This window comes from Cervus canadensis, chromosome X (assembly GCF_019320065.1).
Source record: "Cervus canadensis isolate Bull #8, Minnesota chromosome X, ASM1932006v1, whole genome shotgun sequence".
NCBI lineage: Eukaryota > Metazoa > Chordata > Mammalia > Artiodactyla > Cervidae > Cervus > Cervus canadensis.
In genome coordinates this window covers 64455898-64467328 of record NC_057419.1, presented here as the reverse complement: position 1 = coordinate 64467328, position 11431 = coordinate 64455898, and the positions used below count along the sequence as shown (strand labels likewise).

Below are 11431 nucleotides of genomic sequence, written 5' to 3'. Positions count from 1 at the left end.
TTATCTGCTGAGCCACCAGGGAAGCCCACTGCTATAGGCATTTCCTTACAAATGTGAAAGAAATCGACTTTAAGATAGATGAAATCCAAAGAAAAAAAGTTACTGAAATATTAGTTCTCTTATCTTTTCAATGTTTATTTTTTAAAATTAAATGATAAGTACAATGAATTTGCCTCATTCTTTCAAGAATGTGTATGAAATGTTCTTGTTTAGTTGCTAACTTGTGTCTGACCCTTCTGCAACCCTATGAACAGTAGCCCGCCAGGCTAACTCTGTCCATGGAATTTCCCAGGCAAGAATACTAGAGTGGGTTGCCGTTTCTTTCTCCAGGGAATCTTCCTGACCCAGGGATTGAACCTACTTCTCCTGTGTTGAAGGTGGATTTTTTTATTGCTGAGTCACTGGGGAAGCCCAGTTAGCAGTGTTGGGGGGGGGGGCAATTAGGGGGTGGAGGATTAAGAGACACAAAGTGTTGGCTGTAAGATAGGATCAAGGATGAATTGTACAACATGGGGAATACAGCCAATACTTTGTAATAACTGAAAATGGAAAGTAGCCTTTAAAATTATATAAAATTTTTTTCAATTGAAATACAATCTTCCTAAAAAGTTTAAAAATAATAGGACAGTATAATTTTAAAAAATACATAAATAAAAAATAAATAATATTGAAGGACAGGGGAAGAAGAAATTTTTAAGTCATTCCGTGGTAATTAATTTTACATGAAACTGAATGGTGGGTCAGATGAGGCTGATGGCTTCATGAGCAGGAACAAAACCCTCAGGTGATGTGTTTCAAGTGTTAAAATGACAATGTCAAGAGATGTAAAGTGCTGTTAGCTGTTACTTTTTGATCTCAGGTAAACCAGAGAGAAATTCTCACTTGGAACAGGAATGGAATGTGATCTGCATTCTTGTCCCAGTGCATCTGAACTCATGCACAAACTTAAGTTTTTTTTTTGGTTGTTTGTTTCTTTTGTATATGTCACCTCTAAGGAGTTTCTGAGAAATATAGAAGATACTCCCTTGAGATTAGACACAGAAGCCACAGGGCTAACAGTTGGCCATCACCTAGGAGAGCCAGCACTCACTCCATTCAAAGAAGAATTTAATCAAGGTGTCTTCAGTGTAATTTGGCAAGGGATTTGAGAGCTAAAGTTTTGGTCAGGTTGAAATTAATGTTAAAGTGGGGGAAGGGTTGCATGGGAGGTATAGAGGAGACAAAAATAATTTTCCCTGTCCCCTTTTAAGTTCTTGGCTGAAACTTCCTTGTAATAAAAGGAGAGATTAATAGGGGGAAAACAAATTAATTTTGTATATATGGGAACACCACAAAAAATGAGACTCAAAGAAGTGACTCAAGCAGGAAGCTTTTAGACAAATTTGTGAAGCAATGACATGACAAAGGCGTTTGGACTAAGTGTAGTAAATGGCCAAGTAGTAACATGTTTGTTTATACAGTCGTTTTGGCTCTCAGTTCTCTGTCTCTACTGATACAGATATCTTTTACTTAAGTCCTGGTACAGGGAGAGTACATTTCATATTGGAGATTTATCTCGTGCTTTCAGGGGGACAAAGGAGGGCCAACTATTTCTCAAGTACCTTCAATTCAAAATAACCAATATGCCAAAGTAGAACTTTGAGGGTGAAATTTGGTAGTGCCCCCTTATCCTGGTTGTTTTTTAAATTTTATTTGTGCCAGATCTTAGTTGCGGCATGTGGGATCTTTAGATTGTGGCATACGGGATCTTTAATTGCAACATGGGAACTCTTAACTGCAGCATGCACAATCTAATTTCATGACCAGGGATCAGACCCAGAGTCTCTGCCCTGGGATTGCAGAGTCTTAGCCACTGGACCACCAGGGAAGGCCCCTGGTTGTGCTTTTTAATATTTCACTTACCCACAGTCAACTGTGGTCCTAACTATTAAAATATAAATGCAAAATTTCAGAAATACATGATTCACAAAATTTAAATTGCTCACAGTTCTGAGTATTGTGATTAAATCTCATTCTGTCCTGCTCCATCCTCCTGGGACAGGATCCCCTTTGTGCAGCATATTACTCCTGTTAGTCACGTAGTAGACTCGTAGACTCTGTTATCACATTGACTACTGAAGTTTCAGAGAGCTTGTGTTCAAATAACCCTTATTTTATTTAGTAGCCCAAAGTACAAGATTAGTGATGCTGGCTGGTTTGTGCCTGGTTTGTGAGTTGAACTTTATTATGGGCATGAATGGGAAGAAACATTATATATATATATATATATATATATATATATAGAGAGAGAGAGAGAGAGAGAGAGAGCGTTTCAGTCATCCACTGTAGGTAACACACAGAGAAGGAAGGACTAATATATTATGAAGCCCACAAATGGTGACTGGGAGAGAGGGAAGAGGTTCATCCTTGACACAAATTCTAGGAAATTTCAATTACATCTAGCTGGGAAGACAGTCCGACTGATTTGGTCTGATTTGACATACTATATCCCATAGCACTTTATGTTTTCTGAGAAAGCCTATACCTAGACAATGCACACTCATACACACACATGCACAAAGACAGGTAGGGGGTCAGGATTTGCAGTCAACTTAGTCACAGCAATAACTCGCATTCATCAAAGCCCTATGATACGCCAGGCACTGTGCCGTGTATACACATTACGAAAATCTTATAAAATGGAATTATAAAGCCAAATTCACATATGAAGATTCTCAGGCTCAAAGAGCCTGTGATTTTTTTCTGACTTCATGTGTCTAGTCTGTGACAGAGCTGCCACTAGACCTCTTATCTGAATTCATCCAGAGCCGACTCTGCTCCACTCTCCCCAGCCTGAAGCAGACCTTCTGCCTCTTACCTCTCTCCTCACTACCCCTTAGTGCCTCTCAGAATAAAAAAAGAAGAATGTAGTAGCCAGGAACTTAAAGCAAATTTAAAGAATAAAGATTGAAACAAGAAACAAAATTTGAGGATTGTCTGTGCGCTTCGTCTACCTAGGATCTTCTATCCCAGCCCTTCAGAGGGTTCCTTAAGAGCTCACTCTGCCCAGAGGTTAGCATTTTATCAGCTCCGGTTCTCTCTGCAATACAGTGTCCGACCCCTGAGTCTTCTCCAGTGCACTTTGTTGTCCAAACTGAAACCTGACCTGCTGGCCAGTTTTTCAGTCCTCCTCTGTAAGCTATACCTGTGTCCAGTAGAGCAAACAGGGCAAAATTCACCAGAACAAATAAAATACAGTTATAATGACTGTTCTGTTCTTGTCTACTCATTCTATCATCCATATCATTTCCAGGTCAGTTTTTCTGTTTGTTTTAGAATACATCTATAATTTTATTAGAAAACCGTTCTTTTGGCATTAGTTGGTTACAGTGAGAGCAAGATGCTGTGAGTGTGGCAGAGAAGCTCTAATGTAACAGCTGCATTCTCTGCTTTCTGAACCAGAAGGTAAGTTACTTATATCTACATACCTGCAAACATTAACGCTGCACATCCTGACACACAAACCATTTAGGGAGGAGTTGATGCTAAGCGGTTAGAGTAAATGTTGATAAGACTACAAAAGGTCCTTTATGGGACTTTCTGCTTCCTCTTCCTCCCCAAAATCCTCTGCTTAAGAAAAAAAAGAAGTTACTTGGAACTAGTCTGAATAGCAGCCGCATCCAAGGAGCACGCACACAGTTCCTGTTAAAAAGAAGTACCTGTGTGCTGTATGTTTTACACCACAGGCAAAAGAAATGATCGCTCTAGTTTTTAACTCCTTCATTAGAGTCTCTTAAAAAAATAAAAGCATCCCATCAAGTTGGTCACGATGGTGTTATTGCTGTACATTTGTAGGTGGGTCATTTTCTGTGCTGTTTGCTTTGAAGGGATCTTCCAATGTATCTCCAATATTCCTTTCTTACAGTGTCCTTTTCTTTAGCTAGGATTTCACATATCTCTAATGCATTATTAAGAATGTCCTCCTTGTTGCCACATTGGTTTTCTAGCATGTCTTCATAGATATCCATGAGAAAGGCAATTAGGTAGGGGGAGCTGTGACTTGGTTGTAAGTCAAGTAATTGATTTAACAGATTGGGATATTTGAAAAGACCATGATCTTGCAAAATCCTTTTCAAATAATTCCACACACTTTCATTATGTGGGACTAGTTTGATCATTTCCAAAGTGTACTGAACTTCTCTCTCCAATATAGCATGATCATTGTGTTAGAAATTACAAAGTATCTTTGGTTCCAGACAGTTATTTCTCACGTGCTCTTTGAGAAGTTGGTCTACATACTGCAGCTCATTATCCCAAAGCTTAAATTCCTGAATAACCCACTGTCTGGTGTTGCCAGGTGTGGTAATTCTTTGCATGCTGGGTAAGAATACCAGCAAAAATTCAAGCTCCTGTGATGGGTCTCAGCCATTCCACCAGCACTCCCCTATGATGCCAAACTTGATAGTTTTGGGGCTGCTTCTCAATTATTGCCGAGATGTAGTTCATTTCCTCATGTAGATCCTTCTGGAGTGACTTTAAGAGAACTCTCCAGAAATGCCACACTGTGTAATTGGCTGAATTTAACTCAGTAGCATCTCAGGTTAATTTAAAAGCCCATTCACTTCTCTCGTCGCGCTGCAGGACAGCCCGGAAATAATCATAGATGTCCTGAAATTTCTCACTATAAATGATCTGGACCACTGGATTCGGGCCATCATTCTGCGGCACTGGATCTATATCAGCCCATTCTGCCCTGTCCCTGTACAGGACATAGGTGGGTGAGTCCAGGCTCAGAAAACCGTCGTCCATAGGGACGCCGCCACCTCTTCCTGCGGCAGCTGGGAGGCGGAGGATGCGGCGGGGGCAGCAGCAGCTCCGGCTCCCCGCCCTGCGCGGCCTCCCCGACCCCGTGGGCAGACGCCATTTCTGCTCTACCCGGAGCGGAGTCCAGGTCAGTTTTGATTAATTAATTTTCTCCTAATATTATATTCTTCCTTCTCCCCAGTCCTGGTAATATTTGATTGAATGCCAGATGTTATGAAATTGCAATTTTACCTAATTTACACTTTCCTGTAAGAAATAAAACTTTTAAAAATTTATTTTCTATTGACGTATGGTTGATGTAATATTAGTTTCAGGTTAACTACATACTGATTCAACCTTTACATGCATTATAAAATGATCACCACAGTAAGTCTAGTAACTCTCTCATCCCATAAAAAATTACTGTAATAGTGTGGACCAAATTCCTTATGCTGTATAATACATCACCAGGGCTTACTTATTTTATAACCAGGAGTTTGTATCTCTTAATCCTCTTCACTTATTTTGCCTAACACCCCACCACCTCCACTTTGGCAACCACCCTTTTGTTCTCTGTATTTATGAGTCTATTTTTATTTTGTTTTTTTAGGTTACACATACAAGTGGAATCCTATATTTGTCTTTCTCTGTCTCACAATTTCACTTAGTATAATACTCTTTAGATCCATCCATGTTGTCCTAAATGGCAAGATTTCATTTTTTTAATGGTTGAATAATATTCTCTTGTGTATGCCACATCATTTTTATCCATTTATCAATTAATGAGCACTTAGGTTGCTCCCATATCTTGGCTATTGTAGATAATTCTGCAGTAAATATTGATGTGACTGTATCTTTTAGAATTACTGGTTTTGTTTTCTTCGGGTAGATAACCAGAAGTGAAATTGTTGAATGATAAAATAGTTCTATTTTCAATTTGGGGGGAAATCTTCATACTTTATCCCAAAGTGGTTGTATCAGTTTACAATTCCAACAAATGTCTGAAGTTTTCCTTTATTTCACAGACTCAGCAAGATTTGTTGCTTGTTGTCTTTTTGATGATAGCCATTTTGACAGATGGGAGGTGGTTTCTTATTGTGGTTTTTAGTTGCATTTCTCTGATGAATAGTGATATTGAGCATTTTTCATATGCCTGTTAGCCATCTGCATGTCTTCTTTAGAAAACTGTCTATTTGGGTCCACTGCCCGTTTTTTACTTAGATGTTGAGTTGTGTGAGCTCTTTCTCAATCCTGGATAATAACTCCTTATCAGATATATTATTTGCAAACATCTTCTACCATTTAGTAGGTTGCCTTTTCATTTTGTTGATGGTTTCCTTTTTTTATGCAGATGCTTTTTACTTTAATAGAGAAAAAGAATAGAATGGGAAAGACTAGAGATCTCTTCAAGAAAATTAGAGATACCAAGGGAACATTTCATGCAAAGATGGGCACAATAAAGGACAGAAGTGGTATGGACCTAACAGAAGCAAAAGATATTGAGAAGAGGTGGCAAGAATACACAGAAGAACTATACAAAAAAGATCTTCATGACCCAGATAACCAGAATGGTGTGATCACTCACATAGAGCAAGAAATCCTAGAATGCGAAGTCAAGTGGTCCTTAGGAAGCATCACTACGAACAAAGCTAGTGGAGGTGATGGAATTGCAGGTAGCTATTTCAAATCCTAAAAGATGATGCTGTGAAAGTGCTGCACTCAGTATGCCAGCAAATTTGGAAAACTTGGCAGTGGCACCAGAACTGGAAAAGCTCAGTTTTCATTCCAATCCCAAAGAAAGGCAATGCCAAAGAATGTTCAAACTACCACAGAATTGCACTCATCTCACACGCTAACAAAGTATTGTTCAAAATTCTCCAAGCCAGGCTTTAACAGTACGTGAACTGTGAACTTCCAGATGTTCAAGCTGGATTTAGAAAAGGCAGAGGAACCAGAGATCAAATTGCCAACATCCGTTGGATCATCGAAAAAGCAAGAGAGTTCCAGAAAAACATCTGCTTTATTGACTATGCCAAAGCCTTTGACTGTGTGGATCATAGCAAACTATGGAAAATTCTGAAAGAGATGGGAATATCAGACCACCTGACCTGCCTCCTGAAAAATATGTATGCAGATCAAGAAGCAACAGTTAGAACTGGACATGGAACAACAGACTGGTTCCAATCAGGAAAGGAGTACGTCAAAGCTGTATATTGTCACCCTGCTTATTTCACTTATATGCAGAGTACATCATGTGAAATGCCAAGTTGGATGAAGCACAAGTGGAGTCAAGATTGCTGGGAGAAATATGAATAACCTCAGATATGCAGATGACACCACCCTTATGGCAGAAAGCGAAGGAGAGCTAAAGAGCCTCTTGATAAAAGTGAAAGAGAAGAGTGAAAAAGATGGCTTAAAACTCAACATTCATAAAACTAAGATCTTGGCATCTGGTCCCATCACTTCCTGGCAAATAGATGGAGAAATAATGGAAACTGAGAGACTGTATTTTGGGGGGCTCCAAAATCACTACAGATGGTGATTGTAGCCATGAAATTAAAGGACGCTTGTTCCTTGGAAGAAAAGCTATAACCAACCTAGACAGCATATTAAAAAGCAGAGACATTACTTTGCCAACAAAGGTCCATCTAGTCAAAGCTATGGTTTTTCCAGTAGTCACGTATGGATGTAAGAATTGGACTATAAAGAAAGCTGAGCGCTGAAGAATTGGTGCTTTTGAACTGTGGTGTTGGAGAAGAGTCTTGAGAGTCCCTTGGACTGCAAGGAGATCCAACCAGTCCATCCTAAAGGAGATCAGTCCTGGGTGTTCATTGGAAGGACTGATGTTGAAGCTGAAACTCCAATACTTTGGCCACCTGATGTGAAGAACTGACTCATTTGAAAAGACCCTGATGCTGGGAAAGAATGAAGGCGGGAGGAGAAGATGTCAGAGGATGAGATGGTTGGATGGCATTACCAAATCAATGGACATGAGTTTGAGTAAACTCCCATGGGGTTGCAAAGAATCAGACATGACTGAGCAACTAAACTGAGTCCCATTTGGGTTTTTTGTTTTTATTTGTTTTTCTTTTTTTTCCCCCTTGACTTAAGAGACAGGTTCTAAAAAATATTGGTAAGACTGATGTTAAAGAATATACTATTTCCTTCTAGGAATTTTATGATTTCAGGTCTTATGTTTACATCTTTGGTCCATTTTTTGCTTTTGTATATGGTATGAGAAAGTGATCCAGTTTCATCCTTTTTCATGTAGCTGTTCATTTTTCCCAACAGCATTCATTGAAGATGCTGTCTTTTCTCCATTGTATACTCTTTCTTCCTTTGTCATAGATTAATTGGGCCTAAAAGTGTGGGTTTATTTCTGGGGTCTCTATTTTGTTCTAGTGAACTATGTATCTTGTTTTTTTGCAATGCTATTCTATTTAGATCACTGGAACTTTGTAGTATAGTTTGAAATAGGGCAGCATGATATTCCAGCATTGTCCTTATTTTTGAAGATGATTTTTTAACTATTCAGTGTAATATAGATTTACTTTAAATTTCAATACATCAGTATACTCAAGATTTGTTTTGTAATGCTGTGAAGTTACTTAGAAACAAAATAATCTTTTTTTAATTTTAATTAATTTATTTTCATTAAACAGGCTTTCTCTAGTTGTAGCGAGTGGGGACTATTCTTTGTTATGGTGTACAGCTTTCATTGTGGTGGCTTCTCTTGTTGCAGAGCACAGGTTCTAGGCTCACGGGCTTCAGGAGTTGCAGCATGTGGCCTCAGTCATTGTGTCTCACAAGCTCAGTTGCTCTGTGGCATGTGGAATCTTCCCAGACCAGGGATTGAACCTGTGTCCTCTGCATTGGCAGGCTGTTTTTTATCTTCTGTACCACCAGGGAAGTCCCCTTTCTGTTCTTGCTTTCAACTTTTGTTAGTTGGGACCAGAGCAGAATTAGCTATGGCTTAACTCACCACACTACTTAGATAAAACAATTTTCAGTACTCTTGCTGATGCCCTATGAATCCTATTGTTTATCACTCTGAGAGGAAGTACTCCCTGCCCTGTGTGGGCACCACAGTCCTTTCTCTGTGCAGCACTGTCCTCTCTGGTACTCTCTCTTAGGAACTCTACCTGAGTAGTCCTTCCCAGACACTTAGCTTCATCTCATCAACTCATGGGTTCCACGTGGTCCAGGCAGTAAGCTTGGGAGATTACAGGGTCACATCCTTTGTTTTCCTCTCTCAGTGATCACTGCCTTTTATGGGATGATGTCCAATATATTGACTATTGTTCTCATATATTTTATCTATTTTTCTGTTGTTTCAGACAAGTTCATAAATCTAGTCACAGTTACTCCATCTTCACCACAAGTTGTATAAGTCATAAGTAATATCTAAATAATTACAGCATGCTAATGTCTTAAAAGAGCAAACCAAACTTTCAAATGCATTAAAATAAAATTAAGATTCAAAGACTGAGTAAACCTGCAAAGGCACATACCTATGTAATTTTGTCCTTTTGAGAATTGTAAAGAAAATTAGAGAATATAAGTTTTCTTATCTTAGAGAAGGTACGATACCTTTAAGATTGGTGCTTTTTTTCACTCATCATTATAAGCTCCAGATTGATCCCATTTGTAACATGTACATTTGTCTCTTCTTTCTTATTGTGAGATAATATTCCATGATATGTATCACAGTCTTATCCATTCCTAATAAAAGGGAATTTGATTTGCTTCTAGTATTTGGCTATTACAAATTAAGTAGCTATAAAAATTAGGATGCAGATTTTTTATGTGTGAGTATAAATTTTTATTTCTCTATGAAAATATACAGTTTTGTACCTGTTCAAACATAAGTTTACTGTATTAGAAACTTCCGAAAGATTTTCCGGAGAATGTGGACTATTTCACATTTCCACCAGTCCTTCCACATCTTCACCAGGACAGGGTAGTTTTAGTATTTTTAAAGCCATTTTCATAGATACATAATGTTATCTCAGTGGTTTAAGTTTACATTTCCTTAAAGGATATGTAATGTGTTTTCAGGCTTTCATCTGCTTATCTGGTATCCACATGTCCTCTTTGGTAAAGCATATATTTAGGTCTTACGCCAATTTTTAAATTAGACTCTGTTTATTACCATTGGATTTAGAGAGTTCTTTTTTTATTTAGGGAACAAGCCCTTTTGCAGATATGTGATTTGCAAATATTATCTCCCACTCCGTGTATTGCAATTTTCTTTTCTTAATGCTGTTCACAGAGCAAAAATATTTCAGGGTTAATTAAGTCTAATACAGAGATACTTGATTTGATGGATTGAAGTCAAGTATGAGTACTTTTCACAATGGAGAGGAGGGGCATGCCATGAAGTTGTGGTGAGACTGAAGTCTGCAGTACAAGACAGATGATAAGATAGTTCGGAGCATACATTTTAAGTTCCTTTTCAGCTATTGCAATTGTATCTTAGTACAGTGAATTTCTATTTTTTCACTGCAGGAATATGAGGTGGCAACAGAAATCACAGCTCCCATCAAGTATCAATAGCATCATATCAGGAGAGTATAAAATTTGAACTGCTGGAGGCAGTATGAGTGACCCCAGAGGATGCAATAACCACCTGAAGTCTCTTTAATGGGTGAGAACTGGCCTTTAATTATTATTTCAATAGAATATGAAAGAATGATCTTGAATATAAAGACTAGAATAGGACAGAGAATATCAGAATCACATATAATGAGGCTAGGTATTTTTATTATTTATATATTCTTATGGATAATGGTAATTTTAAATATTTTTATTTATTTAGTTTGGCTGCACTGGTTCTTGGTTGCGACATGTGGGATCTTCATTGTTGTGGCATGTGGGTTCTTTAGTTTGCAGCTTGCAGGATCTTTATTGTGTCATGTGAACTCTTAGCTGAACAATGCAGGATCTAGTTCCCCAACCAGGGACTGAACCCAAGTCCCCTGCATTGGGAGTACGAAGTCTTAGCCCCTGGACTACCAGTGAAGTCCCAATAATGGTAATTTTAAGTCACTACACTAGACAGTGCAATGTTGTAGAATGCATGCGAAGTCACTTCAGTTGTGTCCAGCTCTTTGCAACCCCATGAACTGTAGCCCACCAGGCTTCTCTGTCCATAGGATCTCCTAGGCAGGAATACTGGAGTGGATTGCCATGGCCTTCTCTAGGGTATCTTCCCACCCAGGGATCAAAACCAGGTCTCCAGCATTGCAGGCAGATTCTTTACCATCTGAGCCACCAGGGAAGCCCATAATATCATATATTAATGCATATATATGGAATCTAGAAAAATGGTAAAGATGAACCAACTTGCAGGGCAGGAATAGAGATGCAGATGTAGAGAACAGACATATAGACACAGGTAGAGAAGGGGAAAGTGAGACAAATTGGGGACTAGGATTGACATACATACACTACCACGTGTGAAATAGCTAGCTAGTGGGAAGCTGCTGTGTAGCACAGGGATCTCAGTTTGGTGCTCTGTGATGGCCTAGAGGGGTAGGGTGGGCAGGAGGCTCACAAGGGAGAGTTTATACACATATGTGTATAGGTATAGTTGTTGCTGTATAGTCAGCAAGTTGTGTCCAACTCTGCAACCCCATGGACCACAGCG

At 38.9% G+C, this 11431-nt stretch overlaps 1 pseudogene; it reads right to left on the bottom strand.

Annotated features, from left to right (window-relative positions):
* Positions 1–3814: 3814 nt before the first annotated feature.
* On the bottom strand, positions 3815–4903 carry LOC122435281 (annotated as a pseudogene).
* Positions 4904–11431: the final 6528 nt, after the last annotated feature.